This window comes from Sus scrofa, chromosome 6, assembly GCF_000003025.6.
Source record: "Sus scrofa isolate TJ Tabasco breed Duroc chromosome 6, Sscrofa11.1, whole genome shotgun sequence".
Classification (NCBI taxonomy): domain Eukaryota; kingdom Metazoa; phylum Chordata; class Mammalia; order Artiodactyla; family Suidae; genus Sus; species Sus scrofa.
The window spans coordinates 133,718,190-133,737,030 of NC_010448.4; positions in this window are offsets into that span (position 1 = coordinate 133,718,190).

The window sequence follows — 18,841 nt, forward strand, 5'->3', positions numbered from 1 at the left end:
ACTATAGTCAATCTCTGCCTCCTGAAAAAGACAACCATCATCACTTTTAAATTTGTTTTCCCAAAAGATTAATGCACATGCCATCAGCTTAATAACCTCAAAATAAAGAGGTCATAGTTTGATTTATAAAGTGCTAAGATCCACCCAGCTTTGGTGGTATGCCCATCCTAGAGCTCATCATTTTGGCGAGAGTCAAAAGACCCTTCCTGAGAAAATATTATCCAAAACACATAACATGGATTCCATCACACACAAAAATAACATATTTTTTTTACCAGAAAAAATATGAAAGAGGTACTAGGTCAATGGAAACAGAAATCAAATAATCATCCTACAGGAAAGAAGGAATTCTATACACTAAAAATAGATGTTGTTGTTACTGATATGCAAGATTTTTATATAGATTAGCATACAAGTGTTTTGTGGAAATTAAACAAAAGAACTTCAAAAATAACCAAGAGAGGACATTGGAAGTTCAATGAAGTGAAAATGAGTCATATTCAACTTTGTTTGCATTATTGAATAGAATCTCCAGGCTGGTAAATAAAGAAAACTTTATAGATACACTACACCTGAAATTTTTCATAGTGATCTACTGGATAACATGATAAATTTTGGATTAAATAACCATTTTACCAGTGGTAACCACTTAAACAACTTCACCAGAAAAATGTTGATTAAGGGGTATATACTAACAGAAGAGTTTAAGTTATTTTTCTTTATTATAATTCAATTGTTTCAGTGTCTTGGATAAAGGCATGGAAAATAGTAATATGTGTAGGTTATAAAAAGTTAGGGGAAAATAATGTCTTGAATATAATACCTGAGATCCAAAAAACTCTCAACATAATAGATTAATAAAATAAATTTGATTAAAGTTAATTTAAACTTTAGTGTTAAAAACAAAACAAACTCTTGTGGTGCAGCAGGTTAAATAAGGATCCCATAGTGTCACTGCTGTGGTGCAGGTTTCATCCTTGGCCCGGAAACTTCCACATGGCATAAGCATGGCCAAAAATAAAATAAAATAAATAAAGAAACCACCCAACTTTTACATAGACTATGAATCAGGTTTAGAAGTAAAACAATGTGGATTAACAGGAGCCTTTATCAAAAGACTAAAACATAATAGTCTGATATAACCTCAAAGCACATTGACAATACCATATTTCTGCTAAAATTAATTGAGATTATTAAGAAGATGCTAATAAAATTTCTTATCTTTTCTTTTCTTTTTTTTTTTTTTAAGGACACACCCGTGGCATATGGAGGTTCCCAGACTAGGGGTTGAATTGGAGCTGCACCTGCTGGCCCCTGTCACAGCCACAACAATGCCAGATATGAGCTGCATCTGTGAACTGTAGTACGGCTCATGGAAACGTGGGATCCTTCCCCCAGTGAGCAAGCCCAGGGATTGAACTCACGTCCTCATGTGTATTAGTCCAGCTCGTAACCTGTTGAGTCACAATGGGAACTCCCTAAAATTTCATGTTTTTATTTATTTTTATTCTTTTTTTTTTTTAATTTTTTTTTTTTTTTTGGCCTGCACTCATGGCAGATGGAGCTACAGCTGCCGGCCTGGGCCACAGCCATAGCAACATCAGATCTAAGTCACATCTGCAACCTACTCTAGAGCTCAGAACAATGCTGGATCCTTAACCCACTGAAGGAGGCCAGGGATTGAACCTGTTTCCTCAAGGTTTCATGGAAGGCTCAATCCTTGTCAGATTCGTTTCTGCTGAGCCATGATGGGAACTCCTAAAATTTCATTTTTTAAATAATGATAGGCCTGAGTGCTGTCATAATCTGAGAAATGTATTGATAAATTTGAGTATATCTAAAGAAGAATTATTAACCCGAGGAAAAATAAAAAAATTGAAGATGTCTAGTTAAAAGGGAGAATAATAACAGACAAATGAAAACTACCTTAAATATTTGAAAGACTTTCACATGATTTCGATTTCAGAATTATTTTATAGGTTTCCAAAAGTCTAATCCAGAACTTATGTTTGGGGTTTATAAATCTGTAATCCATGTTAAGAAAATTTCTCTCCCATATTTTAGTTTTGGTTTTAAAATGATGTATATATTTTTCATTAATTATTGAATTTTATACAATAATATGATTCAAGATGAGAGTCAGTCTATTCAATAATGACATTTTTTTAAATAATTACAAGAAAAAAACAAGTAATAAGTATATGGTTAGATTAGATAACTTTGAACCCCAATTCAAAATATTAATGTTTTGTATTTATATAAAATTATTCATTACTAAAAAAGCAGGTTATTAGAAGTATAGTTTTTCCCCACTATCTGAAAGTAGAGCATTCCTATAAAGCTTTCCATAGGCCAAATGGCCTAAAGTGAAGAATCAATTATCTTAGGACACATCTTGCTGTTGAATACAAAAATACATCAAGTTTAAAGCACAGTCATTTACAGATGTTTCAAAGCAATGGAGGCTTGATGCTGAGTTGCTGAATGTAGTTCCAGGGATGGAGTTTGGCAATGCCAGACTCTTTTCTCCAGGTGCATGCTGCCTCTATAGTACTCAAATCAAAACAAACTCAACACTATTTTCACTTTTCACCTTTTTTTTTGTAAAAGTGAAAATTCTCTTTGGATTTCTTTAGTTTACAGAAAACTGGTACTGATGTATGTCTTTGGTAAAGGTGAAGTGACAAATGAGAACTTTCATAAAGTGAGAGATACTTCCATTTGGTTGGAAGGGGAGTTTTAAGGCAGATCACAGAGATGTGACCAAGCCAGTTGGGAGTAAGAACTTGAGATCATTCCATAAAGAAAATAGACCTAAAGACTGAGAAACTCGGGATCTTCAAAGGTTTATGTGATAAGAAAAAAAGGTTTTCTTTCTAGAAAAACTTCAGGATATATTACTCCTGAAAAACTAGCTATGAAGGACAATGAAAGTGGAGATTAGCAGCTTAAATTAAGATTAATAACAAAACTATAATTCAAAAAGACACATGCACCCCTATGTTCATTGCAGCACTATTCACAATAGCCAAGATATGGAAACATCTCTCTGTACCCCTCCAACTTTAAGGAATAAAAACCCCTATAGGACAATAGAGAAAGTGGGCTCTTCTCCACCACCCCAGCATCCCTGGGAGCTATCTTCTTTCCTTTAATAAAGATTTTGCTTGCTTGCTGCCTGTGCGTTTGTGGTGTTTATTCTTCTACTGCCAAGAACAGCTACCCAGATTCTGGCATCATCTTTCCAGTATCAATAAGATCTTCTCTAAAAATATCTAACTCTCTGAAGACCGGTTCTTCCAGTTATCCAGAGCACAGAGTGCCACATTCCTGGTCTCCACCCTGAGCTCTGCTCAGGGGGTGCTATGGGTTGACAATTACAGTGGCTCAGGTTTTACTCCAGTAGATGCTGATGGCAAGTAACAAATTTCAGTTCACATAGGTGAGTAAAAAAGAATCACCAAAAAAAAAAAAAAAAAAAAAGAAAAAGAATAACCACTTTCCTACTATCCATCTTAAGATATACCTTTAAATCTCTACATGCGCTGCTCTATTTACAACCTCATTCCCAGCAAAGGTAATCACTATTCTTAATTATGTATGTAACTTCCCCTTGGTTTTATGTATAGTTTTACCAAAAATATTCCTCCTTCTCTCTCTTTCTCTCTTTCTCTCTCTCCCTCTCTCTGTGTGTGTATATTGTGTTTTGCATGCAGTTGAGGCAGAATAATAACTCAGGTAGTCAGTGCAAGAGCATGGGATTCAATGCATTCTTTGATATTGCTATTGATTAACATTTGTGGCTTAGAGGTTCCAGGGAGTAACATCCCTGCAGGAAGGCCATGTTTACTATAGGGAATGCACTTAAGCCCAGATGGACATTAATCTCTAGCCCATTGTGACTCAATCTACAGGAAGAGAAGGGCAAAGAAACCACGAACTTTATGGGACATTTCCACCCCTAAGACCTCTATTGGACAAAGACTGATGTAGAAAACTGGGCAAGGCCAATGGGAGAAAACCACATTTTTCTGGACCCCACATTAGTAAAACACATTTTTAAGGGATAAAAACTCCTATAGAACAATAGATAGAGGGACTCTTCTTCCACCTCTCAGCCTGTCCTGGGAGTTATTTGTTTTCCTGGAATAAAGACTGCTTGCTTGCTGCCTGTGTGCTGGCAAAGTTCATTCTTCAGCTCTGTGAACAAGAATCTGGATTCCAATAATGTCTTTCTGGCATAACTTTCACATCTGTACAAATGGATTTTTTTTGTATATATTCTTCTGCAACTTACTTTTTTTAGCTCAGATATTTATCCATGTTGTTTCATAGCTGTAGTTCTTTCATAGTCACTATAGTATTATACTCCATTGTTCATTTTCCTCTTGATGAAAATATTTCTTTCTAGTTTTGTGCGTGACTCTAGTTGAACAAATACAAGTGTAGTTTTTATAGTAACGGTTCTTAAAATGTGTTCTCTTGACCAGTAGAAATTCCTAGAAGACTTCTTAGATATGCAAATTTCCCAGCCCCACCCCAGACTTAACCGAATCTGAAAGTATGGGAGCAATGGAATTCATTAGTCTTTAAACAATCTCTCCAGGTGAATCTGATGTATATTCAATTGCAAAAACCACTGGTATAGAGAATATATCTGGGAAAAGAATTGCTGAGCCATAGTTCCTAAATCTTCAAACTTATCAGATAATACTAGGTAGTTTTCTAAAATATGAGATATACCAATTTCTAGTTCTACCACAGTTAATATCTTTAGAGTGCCAGGGGGAAAAAAAAAGTTGACCAGAGAAGTGAAATCTCAAGTAAGATTTATTGATCAGCAGAGTGGCTTGGAGCCCTTAGCAAGAGGAACTCAGAGTCCTCTGCCACTGAGAGAGAGTCAGGTTTTATAGGCAGGGGGTCTTGTGCTGAGTTCTATAGGTCTGGAATGGCGGTTGAGATCATGGTATAAAAATTTAACTTTCTCCTTGGGTCTGTCTTTGTCCTTGGACAGTCCACCACTTCATGGGCTTGGTTGTTTCACCTGTGAAGATCTGATAAAGTGAAGACTGAGTTCTGGGTCTGGGTGGGTCAATGAGTCATGTGAACTTATTCTTTTTTATGCATTTGTTTTAGTTTCCATCTAAGATTTCTCTCTGTTTTTAATAGGAAAAGAGGCAAAGATCTCTTCTTCTGTAGCTTCTTCTTGCTGAAGAGGGTGTCAATTAGGGGGTGGGGGAGGTGGAAGGAATCTGGTGGTATTTATAGGCCTATAAGTCCAAAACGGAGTTGACCCATTTCTCTGTGATTGACTTGAGGGTTTTGAGTCAGATCCAGCATCTTGGGCCAGCTGTCTACTTCTGATATCTCCCTCTTCTTGTCTTGTATAGTTTTTCCTCCATGTGAGCATGATTTTGTCAGCAGTCCTTTCTAAAGACCAGTCCAGGGCAGAAACCTAGTTCAGCATTATGGTCTGAAAGTCAGGAATTGTATTTTTCAAAAAGTCCTTTCTATGGACCTCCTTTAAGAGGAAGCATTTTTGCAAATGCATCAGAGTAAAGCCATTATGTGCCTATAATGACAAAAGATTTAAGAAGTCACATTTAAGATCTGATTACAAGGCAATTGACAACAAATTGGTTACTGTTTAGACATCATACTGTAAAATCTAAGGAGGCTAATCACTCATTTGATACTGCTCTGCATGTATTTTCCTAGTTAATTTAACTCTCCCTCTTTCCCCATCTATGGGGTGCCTCAGGAGCCCTCTGAACCATCCCAAAGATAGCTGAAGTCAAAAAAACTTTAATTGAAATTTGACAGGAAGTTCACTAAAAATATTTGGACAGATAGAATTATAGGTCACTGTGGATAATACTTTCCCAAGGTTACAAGAGATCTCAAAAGCAAATCTAGATCACTTTAAAGGCAAAGGACTTTACATAATCTGTTGTCAAAAGTAGCATTCTAAGAAGATTTTGTTCTCTTAGTAAAGAGAAAAAAGCCAAATGGCAGCAGCTCTGACTTGTGGCAGGAAAAATGAAGAAGGAGGGGAAGGTCAAGGGTGGGGTAGGGGTTTGAGTCCCATGACATAGGGCAGTTAATCCTTGAAGGCAGTTAATCTATGCAGGCAGTTGTTTTCCTCAGGCCATTGTTTGTTTGTTTGTTTTGCTATTTCTTGGGCCACTCCTGCAGCATCTGGAGGTTCCCAGGCTAGGGGTCCAATCGGAGCTGTAGCAGCCACCAGCATACGCCAGAGCCACAGCAACATGGGATCCAAGCCACGTCTGCAACCTACACCACAGCTCATGGCAATGCCGGATCCTTAACCCACTGAGCGAGGCCAGGAATCGAACCCGCAACCTCATGGTTCCTAGTTGGATTTGTTAACCACTAAGCCACGACAGGAACTCCCAGGCCATTGCTTCTTGCTGCCCAAATCGAGCATTCACATTCCAGGACAGGGTGTCCACAGCAGGTCTCCAAGGTGAGCAGCCACATTTGGGAGATGGGAGGGTGTCTGTCTCCATCTTCCTGGGAATATATCATTCCAGCTTTTTGTTATATGGGATAGGGGTGATGGTCCACTCTTCTGTAGCTACTTCCTGCTGGCTAGGGGTGATGACTGCTGAGTGGTTGAACATGATAGGTTCCTACCATAGAGGATGGAGATAAAAGAAAAATAATATTAAACAGGGGATTGGGATATAGGTTGATACTGGTACAGTTGAAGAACGAATGTAGTTTTATCTAAGTAGATTTTAATGTTTGATGTGGTATTAACAAATAAATATAAGGAGCTATTGGTCATTATATATGTTGCCTCCTTTCAGTTGTTAGAAGAGGAGACCTTGAAAATGTAAGGTTGCATCTGCCAGCTGATGCTGCTTTGAGAACAGCTGGTGGCTTCAAGTCTGACAGGGTACATAAACCTTAAATTCTTAGCAATACAAAGACTTGTCTAAAATTACTCCCATAATATTTCCTAACATTACCTTGGATGTCTGACCCATGGCTACTCTATTCTGTCTTTTCTCTCTAACAGCCAATGTAGATGCCACTGTTAATGATTTGTTTTGCTAGATATGAGAAGATGCAAGAATTTGGGCCCATAAAAATCCTTACCTGAAATCTAACTATTGGAAGGCCTGTTCTCTCAGTTTTCCCAGAGCACAGAGTGCCTCACTCCTGGTCTCCATCCTGAGCTCTGCCCAAGGAGTGCTGTGGGTTATCAGGTGCAGCGGCTCATGTTTTAACATGTGGACACTGATGGCAAGTACTAAACCTCAGTTCACAGTGCTCCTCCATGGTCATAGATTCAACCATAGTTTTGGGAGGCATTTCATGAACATTTTGTCCCATGATGCTAGGAATGAACATTCCTAGTTCTGTCCAAGATTTCACTGATAAACTACTCAATGTGCTATTACTGGAGTAGGCCTTATTAACAGTAGCCAAAAGTCTCTGGACCACTTGTCTTTCCAGTCTATTATGGTCCAGGAAAATATTCCCTCTTGTTGAATTTTCCCATATCTAGAGATCACTGATTTCACATGGAACTGTATATTGTTTTATCAGAGACTCAGTTACACATTTGGCACTGCAAGAAATAGCAAATTTGTGAAAACAGTTGATAAATTATAGATAGCAGTATTAGTAAAGCTATAAGTAAGAATTTAAGTTAAAAATTTTCACCTAGTACAGCCCAGTATATCCCTGTTCAGTTGGCTTAGTATGTTACTCATTTTTTTTTTTTTTAAAGGACTGCACCCAGAGCATATGGAAGTTCCATGATCTATCTGTGACCTACACCACAGCTCACAGCAATGCCAGATCCTTAATCCACTGAGTGAGGCCAGGGATCAAACCCACATCCTCATGGGTCCTAGTTGGGTTTGTTAACTGCTGAGACATGGAGGGAATTCTTAGCCCGTTCCTTATATTTAAAGGAAATTATATGTTAGCTCTGTACATTCAGTCTAATTTCCTAGTGTTATTAGGCTGGTTATCCCTAGATGGTTTAGTTGTTCCCAACATAAGGAGCCTTTAAATTTAAATTAATATAGCCTAGGAAAATTATATCTCTTGGCTGAAGCCTTATTTGTTGCTGATTGAACTTGAGTAGCATTAGGAGAAAACATATTTATAGCCTGGGTCAGAGCAGGTATTAATTGGCCAGGTGAGGGGATCCCACCTAGCAACATTAATATTAAATGCCATAGAGGGGAGAAACCCACCAAGGTAAATCAGAAGTAAAACAAATAACCATATGAGTCAGATGTGGCAATTTTGTGATAGTGGTCTACTTCTGATGTTGTCTTCTTTTTGTCCAGGCATTGGTGTTTTTCTTATTAGAGCCTGTTTTAAGGTGAGTTTGAAGTCAGTAGGTTTCTCTATAAACCAGTCCAATGCAGAGTCCCTTCTTAAGTGAGAAATATAAATTGAGTTAATTTTATTCATTTTCTTTGTGCATATGGCACTTAAGAATTCCTGGTAAGAAACCTTTTATCTGGGCTGGAGACAGACCTTTAAATGATGCTTTTTCCAGAATGTATAGTCCTCTGGTTATCATGGGGCATCTGATATTCACCCAAAGACAGAGTACAGCAATCAGCTTCAGAAACAAGCTTAGATTATTTTCTAAATAATTCAGTTAAATTTTATAATAATGTAACATAGCAGCGATGAACTATTTGGGGGGTGAGTTTTAGACAGTAAACACTAACCTCAATACACAAAACTAGAATATGAAGCAAAACATTATTTCTCTTTAAAATTACCCTCATTTTTTTTAACCAAATATAGCCAAATTAGGATTGTAGAAGGTGTACCCCCAAAATGGAAAACACATTTTCTAACCATTTCTTTATCATTATTAGGTTTGCCAAGGAGCCAGGAAGAACCAAGTGGCTGTCTTGGATTTCCCATAGCCCTGACTGTTGAGTTCACAGCTATTGTTTACCTATCTTAACTTCTCTGATTTAGAAGAAGACTGTTACCATGCTACAAGGGCATCAGACCGGCAAAAGTCTGACAATGAGGGGTTAACTCTCTGTGCCATAATCTTTATAGATTTGTTTCATCTTTCATTTGACAATGTTTCCCCTGTAATTTATACTTAGGAAGTTTGTAAAAAAAAAAAAATACAAGGAAAAATTTAAAAATACCTGGTCAAATAGAATCATGGATTATTGTTTAATATTACTTATTTGTTCAACCAAAGTAACAAAGGATTTCAAAAGCAAATACAAATTAAATGCAAAGAAATTCACATAATCTATCAAAAGCAGCATTTTAAGAAAAATTTCTTTTAACAGAGAGATGGAATCCAAATTCAAGTTTTGCACTAGCTTACTTTTAAAATTAATTTGCTCAATTAAATTTATTCTTAACTTAGTCCTGACCATGCACAAAACTCTTCTCAGTGTCCACTTCCCACACATCTTGCATCATTTTCTGTATGCATATTAGTCTGTCCATTAAGCGAGACAGAAATTAAGAGCAACAAGCTACAAGACAGACTATCTTTCTTTTCCCTTAATACAATGCAATTCCATTCCTCATTCCTTCTTTGCTAAAAACACGCACATCCTATTTTTCTAAAGCAACAATGGACTGTCTTTTATAATTTCTAAAAACATATGTTTTTCTTATAGAGAACATCTCAAGTTGGCACCAGACATACTGATTAATAGTCTTAAATGACTTTAGTTCCTCTGTTTATTAACTGAAGTCTCAGTATTTCATTTGATTTCTATTAAACCTAGGTACAATAAGTATTATACTTAATGTTGATGGCTCTAAAGACATGTCTATATTAATTATATCAACAAATTTTAGCTCTAATATTAGAAGTTAATTTAATACTGAATATTTTCCTGTTCACTTGCAACTAAAATTAATTTACCTTGTGTATTTTGAGAATTTATGTAAGTGCCTAATTTTAAGTTGATTAAATGGAGCTATTTATGAATTAATTTTGATAATGCCGTACATGAAAGATACATACAGATAAGCAAAACAGAGACCTCATATTTTTCACTTCAAAGTTTCAGCCATGAATAAGGTACAATTGTGTAAAACCCATCAGTTACAAAAGAGACTAGATTCAAATTGGGTTTTTGGCAGATGGAACAAATAGCATGATGGAAAACTATGGAAAGGGTGGATGTGTTCCATTCCTGGGGGAAGCAAGGGAGACTGGAAGGGGTAGTTTATCAGGTTTTGAATGAGAAAGGAGAAGGAGGAGGGAGGGGAGATAGGGGGAGTATGACTTTGGGGAGAAGAGGGGGAGGAGTGAGAGTTCTGGCCATGATCTGGGTTTGAGTCCTCATCCTGTGGCTGGTTGAGAGCTGTGGGGGGCAGATGTATCTGTGGGATCAAATTCAGAGACAGTAAGAATAAGGGGTGGAGGGTTTTGTGGTTTAGAGGTAGGGTTTTCATTGAGCAGAAGGACCTGGTAGGAATTGTAGTTTTTAAAAAAGGAGGGGAGGGATCTTAGGAAGATGAAAGCTGGGATATAGAGACAAACTATATCTGAGCATTTCCCATGCATTGGAGAAAATTCTCAAGATTGCATTGAATTTTGAAATCAAATGTGCTGTTCTCAGGACATTTGCTCCCGTTATCTAATTTATATTGGGGCCAGGTCACATTACAGAAGAAAATGAAATGCTTAGGCTTAATAATGGGCAGAGTCCCATAGTTGAAAGATTGCATAGAAGATACCCTAAAGCTGTATCTCATGGAGGTTGAGAGGAGGAGGAACCTATAACATTAATTTTGGAGTCGAAGTTTGAAATAAGGAGTCCAAATGCCCACCGAGGCATTCTGAGAGTCGTCCCCCTGAGAGGGCCTAGGATCTGAATGAGATAGACCACCTAGACATCAGAGGGGCATCCCCTGTGAAGTCTAGGATCTGAATGGCACTTGCCCCTGATCAGGAAATGTCTTTCCTGAGAAGGGGGAGCACCTGGTCCCTGGGACCAGATGGAAATCTGGCTGACTGGACGTCCAGGTTTTAATGAGGAAATGAAAAATGGGCAATGAGCTCAGAATGGGTTTGGGAGGAGAGTACGGGAGGGGAATTCCAGTATGTACTCACTTTTCACTCTTCCAACTGGTGGCTACTGGCAGAGAGAGCTAGAGGAACCTTCAGAGCTCACCAGGGAGTAGCCCTGGCCTGAGTCATCAGCTGTTCCAATAAACTCGGTCTGTTCACTTAAAGTCTCTTAGGCTTAGGAGAAAAAGTTTAGGCACAGAAAAGACTTCCACCATTTCAGGCTAAAACTGCTTGCCCCTAGAACCTAGAGGTTTATGAATCCATGTTCATAAATAAAATTGTTCTGTAAATTTTCCATTCTCATGAATACCTTGTCTTGATTTACTTTTAAAATGAACTGGAAATAGTGTTTTTGTTTTTGTTTGATTGGTATTTAGTGTTTGGGAGGTAATTTTTAAAAATTTAATTCCTTCAGTGGTTTCAGATTATTCAGATTCAGAATTTATTCTTAATAAGTCTGGCAGTTTATATTTTACTAAAAATTCCTCCAATTTATTACATTGTCAAATTTATTAGAAACATTGCTCAAAACTGTCTCCTATTATTACCTATTTTGGATCTGTATGGTTACATAGCCCTTTACATGCTGAATGATCTTCATGTTTTTCCCTATGTTTATTTTATTAATTTCACCTCTTAATTCTCTCAGTCTTTTCAAAGTGCTGAATGTATTGGAACTTTTTGCTCAATGACCCCCAAATCAAAGCAATTCGTTTTAGATTCAAAGAGAGCAAATATTTGTTTTGTGCTCTAAGAAAAACACAAAGAAAAAGGGTTTAAATTTTTAGAGGATAATGCTATGTACTCTATTCATTAAGATTGTGTATTCACAATAGTAGGGTTTTTATTAGAAACAGTCATTGTTACATTCCTGTTTTGGATTAGGGTCTACAGCCATGCCTACTCAGTGCTCAGAAAACATTATCTTAAGGAAGGGACTAACTTATTGAAAACCACATAGTCTTTGAATTCAAGTCCCCCCTCCTTTGGCAAAAAAGGGGTATATTCCCAACTAAAAATAATCTGGATTCTGAAAAAATAATGCTACATTACTCAGCAAAGTATCACCAGAAAAACTTCTTGTTTTAATGGAAGAAATATAAAATAAAGTTGCACATACCTAGTAACCACTCAGGTTTTATATATTCTTTCTAGTCTAAAGATGGATTTCTGCGGCATGTTCACCAAAACCAATGTGCCTAATCCTGTCTGCATATTAGAATTACCAAAGGAGCTTTAAATACCCCAGACCAATTGAGTAGGATCTCCCTGTGTTAAGCTTAAACCCAGGAGATTAAAATATGCTCCAGGATTGAAAACCACTGGCATAAGTTTACATACTTATAAAACCTTAAGCCTTAAATTCACTTGTAACATTGACCTACATGGTCCTTTATTAAAAGAAGAGATTTTTGAGGTGAAAAACCACAGAAGCTAATAGCAAAGTGGTCTTCCTAAACTAATTCAATTGTTATAAGACACTTCAAAAGCAATTTCCCAATTTATATTTTTACACTATTGAAAATGCTTAAAGAGTATACTGTGCTTTGCTAAACGTTTTCCCATGTTGCAGAATTATCTGTTTTATGCTGAGTATATTTATCTTACTTTAAGCTTGTTCCTGACATTAGTGAGTGCTAATCTATTTTTAATAAAACTAGTAAGTTAGTCTGAGTGTGTTAACACCCATGGTCAATAATACCCCTTCCCCCCAAAAAAAGCCTGGCCAATATTGTGAAACCAACATTAAAAGTCTTTGTAACACAAAGTCCTCAGATTTGAGTGGGTGATGTGGAAGAAGGAATTGGGTAGGTATATTTTAAAATTGTAATTAGCTTTAATCAAAGAAGAAATATAATTTTGAGAAAGAAAATTTGAACTCAATTTAGTTTCTGCTGTCTTAATTTAACTTGCATCTATATAGCCATTTTTCCTCAGCCAAACACAATTTTATTGATTAAATCAGGTAATTTCATTTCATTTTTCAATAATTACAAGATGCAATGTAATCATTGTCCTCATTACTTTCATAAACTAAAGAGAATTAGTTCATTTTTTTCCCCTGACAATTGTGTTGTAATTTCCTTGTTATTTTGGAGGAAAAAAAATTGTAGTTTACGGAAGACAATTTTCTGCCCATCCTGTTTACCTTTGGTGGAGCCATCCTGACCTCAGTGCAAGGATTTGAATGGGATTTAGTCCATCACCCAGAAATTCAGGGGAACACTATAGTCAGGCCTGGCCATCCAGTATATTTCACTTCCTTGTGAACAGTGGAGGGAGCCAGGGATTCATACCCAAGGCAGTCCAGGGAGAGTCATCCCTTTAGGTTAGGTTAGTAAAGCAACAGGTGATGGCCGTTGTTAACACAACTTTCCCATAAGAAATCAGCAGTCTAACCTGGAAGAAAGCAGTTCTGAGAAGTGAAACTTGAAAGAGTCTCAGTGATTTATTTCAAGTCTTTGGTGACAAATGCTTTTCACATGCTTTTATCAAGCTTAGTTGTTTTTTGTTCTGGTTACTAAAATACAATTAGTGTTTAAATGCTATAGCTTGTAAGGAATGAACATGACAGTATTTTATGTGTCAACCAGGAAAGAAAAGATTGTCAATTAAACATTGAGTGCACCATGAATCTCAGTCTCAGATTTGTTAAAATTGGTCAAATAACAACAATGATCTTTGGTAACGAGAAAATTGAAGAAGTAGGGTTTTAGAAATGAAATATTCTAGGATGTGACATTATGGAAACTGAGGCAGTGGATGCTATGCCTCAGGTTACAAGGGGGAAGCCTTTCTCACATGGTAAATTTTGGATACTGTGACTGAGGTGCCAGGTACTTATTTAGGCAATTATTTTGAATAATTGAAATGAAGCATAGTAAAGGCAGAGATATAAGTTCAGAAAGTCTTACTAGGTGGATTATGAATCCTATATGAGTCAAAAGCTCTCTGAAGTTCTAATTCTAGAGGTATAAGGTGTCTGTAATTAGAAATACTTCAGGGGGAATCCAAATGTCAAGAGGAAAGTGTTTAGACTGAATTGTGTGCTCCTAGACATACTGAAGCTCCAACTCCACTGTGACTATATTGGAGACAGGGCCTTGAAAGAGGTAACTAAGTTTCAGTGAGGTCATAATGGTTCAATAAAAGGACTGGTGTCCTTATAAAAAGGGTAAGAGACACCAGGACTGCACACCTGCAAAGGAAAGGCCACATGACACAGTGAGAAAGCAGCCCTCCGCAAGTCAAGGACAGGGAACTTGGAAGGAAGCAAATCCACATTAACACTTTAATCTTGGACCACCAGCCTGCAGAATTGTGAGAAACTAACTTCCATTGCTTAAGCCACTCGGTGTTTGGTGTTTTGTTATATCAGCTCTAGCAGGCTAATACAGGATGAAAATCCCTCATTGTCTCTCTACTCGGTCCTAATGGATAGATGACCCTCCTCTTCCCCTTTCCACCATTTGATCCACAACCCTTGAATCAGGACTCAGTCCTACTCTCTGCAAAGTCATCAGTAAGAGAAAACAAAGAACAATCATTTCAACCTAGGAAGAACTCAGAGTTGATTATTTTTAAAGGGAAGAATGTAAAATCCCAGGAAAGAGCAAAGGGGCACAGGGCAAGTGGGAAGTGAAGAGACAGTTCTAGATTGAAGACTGTGTATTTGAGAGTCCTTGAAAGCATGGGATCATCGTGTAGGATGCCTCAGAAGTTCCAGGGAGAGGAGTGCCTCTCCCTTTTCAACAGGGGAAAGATTTCACCAGACCAGGACCCAAGTATCACAGCCACTTCCATAGCAGTGCACACTATTTCTCAGCTTAAAACGATTATCTACACTCAGCAAAAAACTGACTGAAAATGTACCTGGTTTCATTGTCTATTTGGTATATTGCAAGCTGGTGAAGCATATTCCAGATATCATGAGAATCTTACACATTCATCTTCTCGAGGCCTGATGGATAAAGTTAATTCTCCTTATTATGTAGTAACTATGCAAAATAAGACATCCACTTTATGCACAATTATTATACTGAAAAGAAATTATAATTCATTTATTCCTGTTTATCCTTTTTTTTTTTTTTTCTTTTTAGGGTCACACCTATAGCATATGGAAGTTCCCAGGCTAGGGATCAAATCAGAGCTGCAGTGGCTGGCCTACACCACAGCCAAAGCAACGCCAGATCTGAGCCACATCTGTGACCTATGCCACAGCTTGCGGTAATGCCCGATCCTTAACCCACTAGTCCAAGGAACAAACCTGAATCCTCATGGATACTAGTTGGATTCTTAACTGCTGAACCATAATGGGAACTCTGAAATTCTTTTTTAAGTAAGTGAAGAAATAATTATTTTTAAATTGTGTGAGGATAATTGGTTAGGAAAAACTAAACTCTAAATAAAATTACCTATAAGGGAAAAGAAGAAAAAAAAATCAAAAGAAGCATAAAAAAAATCAAAATAAAATTATCTATAAGGGAAAAGAAGAAAAAAAAATCAAAATAAGCATTAAAAAAATCAAAATAAAATTACCTATAAGGGAAAAGAAGAAAAAAAATCAAAAGAAACATAAAAAAATCAAAACCTTATCATAATCCTTGGATTAGAAGCTAAAAATAAAATTTAAAGCATTAATAAAGTTACAAAATTAGCAACATGTTTTTCTTTCTTTTTCTTTTTGTCTTTTTAGGGCTGCCCCCGCAGCATATGGAGGTTCCCAGGCTAGGGGTCATATCGAAAATGTAGTTGCCAGCCTACACCACAGCCACAGCAACACCAGATCTGAGCCACAGCTGTGACCTCCACCACAGCTCACGGCAACACCAGATCCTTAACCCACTGAGCAAGCCCAGGGTTTGAACCTGCGTCCTCAAGTATACTAGTCAAATTTGTTTCTGCTGAGCCATGACGGGAACTCCATGTTTTTCTGCATTATGAAAACACTCTGTACATTCAAAAAATAAATAAATAAATAAAATAAGAACTAAAATAGGAAAATATTTTTCCCAAACAGAAGTCACCAAATTTTGTTGTTTTTTACTATAAGAATATAATATAATGTCATGATGATATAATGTATGAAAATGAATTCACACTAAAACGGACGTGAAAAACAGTTACCATGTGTAGAAAATTCACAAAAGAGAAAACAAATATGACTTTCTGGAAATCGGTTTCATGTACAAAAAATAATCTTAAACAGTTTATTTATGGAATCTCCCTTTGATAGCACTTTGTTCCAATCTCATCTGAACATCCTCTGTGTGGATCATTGGGGCCCCAATCAAGATTTCTTCCATAAGAGAGGGAAATAACCATTTTGTCTTGATAAGACACTGGTTTTGTGTTGTTATATTCAAGGATAATGGTGTTAACCTGTGCACAGTCAACGGAGTTTTAAATATTACAGAAGTTAAAGATCTCAACTGCAAGAGCAGTTTGTGTTTTAAATAACCCATCCCATGCCCCTCCCCGCACTTCCCACCCCTGGTTAAGCACAGTGATCCCTTTGTCGATCTAAAAGATTTATTTTTCTGGACAAATCTTGAAACTTTTTTATTGATTGTAATTATTGTTCTTGATAGGTGTTATGTCCTCTTTCAGATATATGCTATCAGTATTCTTGACATAACTTCAGAATACAAGCACCACTTTCCTCCTCCATGCTGAACATCAGATCTTATCTTCCTGCCTCCTCCTTGTCCCAAGACTGCTCTTCCTTCTCTGATAACAGGGAAAATCTCGGAAGGGATCTTGGGTTAAGAGAAGTATAAATGAGGGCCTGAAATTTTCATATGTTAATAAACTATGTTCTCTTTCTTTTCCCTTAGCAATGCACTTTTTTTTTTTTTTTGCTTTTTTAGGGCCGCAACCGTGGCATATGGAGGTTCCCAGGCTAGGGGTCTAATCAGAGCTACAGCGCTACAGCTGCTGTATCGAAATGTAGTTGCCAGCCTACACCATAGCCACAGCCACTCCAGATCAGAGCCGCATCTGTGACCTACACCACAGCTCACAGCAATCCCAGATCCTTAACCCACTGAGCAAGGCCAGGGATCAATCCTGCAACCTCATGGTTCCTGGTCGGAGTCATTTCTGTTGTACCATGACAGAAACTCCAGCACTGCACTTCTTAACCATGTTTTTTATATTCTGAGCCTGTGGGGTTTATTTATTCCTGTAAATATTAGCCAGAGTTCATCTCAATTTAAAAAAAAAATGCAAAAAGAAATCTTTCCATATTGGAAAAAGAAATTCACAAAGTAAATAATAAGAAGGAAGTATTCTTTGAGTTTCATCATTTCCATTAACAGATAAGATGTTAGTTATACTCATTTCATTGATGAGGCTTTTGATACTTTAAAAATTTAAATACTTTGTCCCACGTGACAGAAATAATTTGTTCTGTAATGATCACCGTAAAAAGCAATATATCCAAGGTTTCTCCCTTATTTTTTAATTATTTATTTATTTATGTATTTTGGCTTTTTAGGGCCTCACACGTGGCATATGGAAGTTTGCAGGCTAGGGACTGAATCAGAGTTACAGCTGCTGGCCTATGCCACAGTCACAGCAACGACAGATCCAACCCACGTCTGTGACCTACACCACAGCTCACAGCAATGCCGGATCTTTAACCTACTGAATGAGGCTGGGAATTGAACCCGCATCCTCATGGATTCTTGCAGATTCATTTCCGCTGTGCTACAATGGGAACTCCTTTCTCCCTTATTATTAGTATTAGTATTATTATTGTCTTTTTAGGGCCACACTTGTGGCACATGGAGGTTTCCAAGCCAGGGATCAAATCAGAGCTGTAGCCACTGACCTACACCAAAGCCACAGCAGCACCAAATCCAAGCCGAGTCTGCAACCTACACCACAGATCACGGCAACACTAGTTCCTTAATCTACCGAGCAAGCCCAGGGATTGAACCTATGTCCTTATGGATACTAGTCAGATTTGTTTCCACTGAGCCACAAAGGGAATTCCTCCCTTATTTTTTTAGTAGAAGACTAATTCCACACATTATGGAATATCAAGAGTCCTTTGTGTGCACCAAATGTGCTAATTACAAACTGACCCAGATGAAAATTGCCAAGCCAAAAAACATTATTACTATATGATTAACTCTTCAATAAGACAAGTATCTTTTTAATCTCCTACTATTTGCTAACTTGCTAGATTCTTCAAGATGTTTATAGTAAATAGTAGGAAGGGGAGCTTGACATGTAAACACAAAAGCACATTGAGATGTTATATATGCCTACTTTAAGGAACAAGATATTCAATTTTGATGAGGAATAAAAGAAGGAGTAGATGCTTCTGCTATATGGAAGTGGTCTAAATAACTTCAAAGAGAATAGAACTTTAAAGCTAAGACTGGATAAGTGGGCAAGTATTGAGCAAATTGACCAGGGAAGAGAGGGCATTTTAAAGAGAGGGCAAAGATTAAAAAAGATACAGAGAGATGAAAGAGCAGAACATGTTTAAAAAGTACAAGTCAATACATAGGACTAGGGAGAATGTATCAGTAAATAAGTTCCAGATCAGGGTGGACAACAAAGCAGAGGGCCCCTGATTTACTAATTCTTGGCTGGAAGGGTAGACAGTGCTGTTTTCATCAGTCGGTATAATTCTCACGGCTCACAGACAAAGTGGATAGAAGTTAGGCTCCTCAGAAAACTCCTAAGAGCTTAGAGTGAAGCTCTTGCTGTTATAATGACATTTGATATTTGACCCCCCCCAACAGGAAGCAGTTTGATAAATCA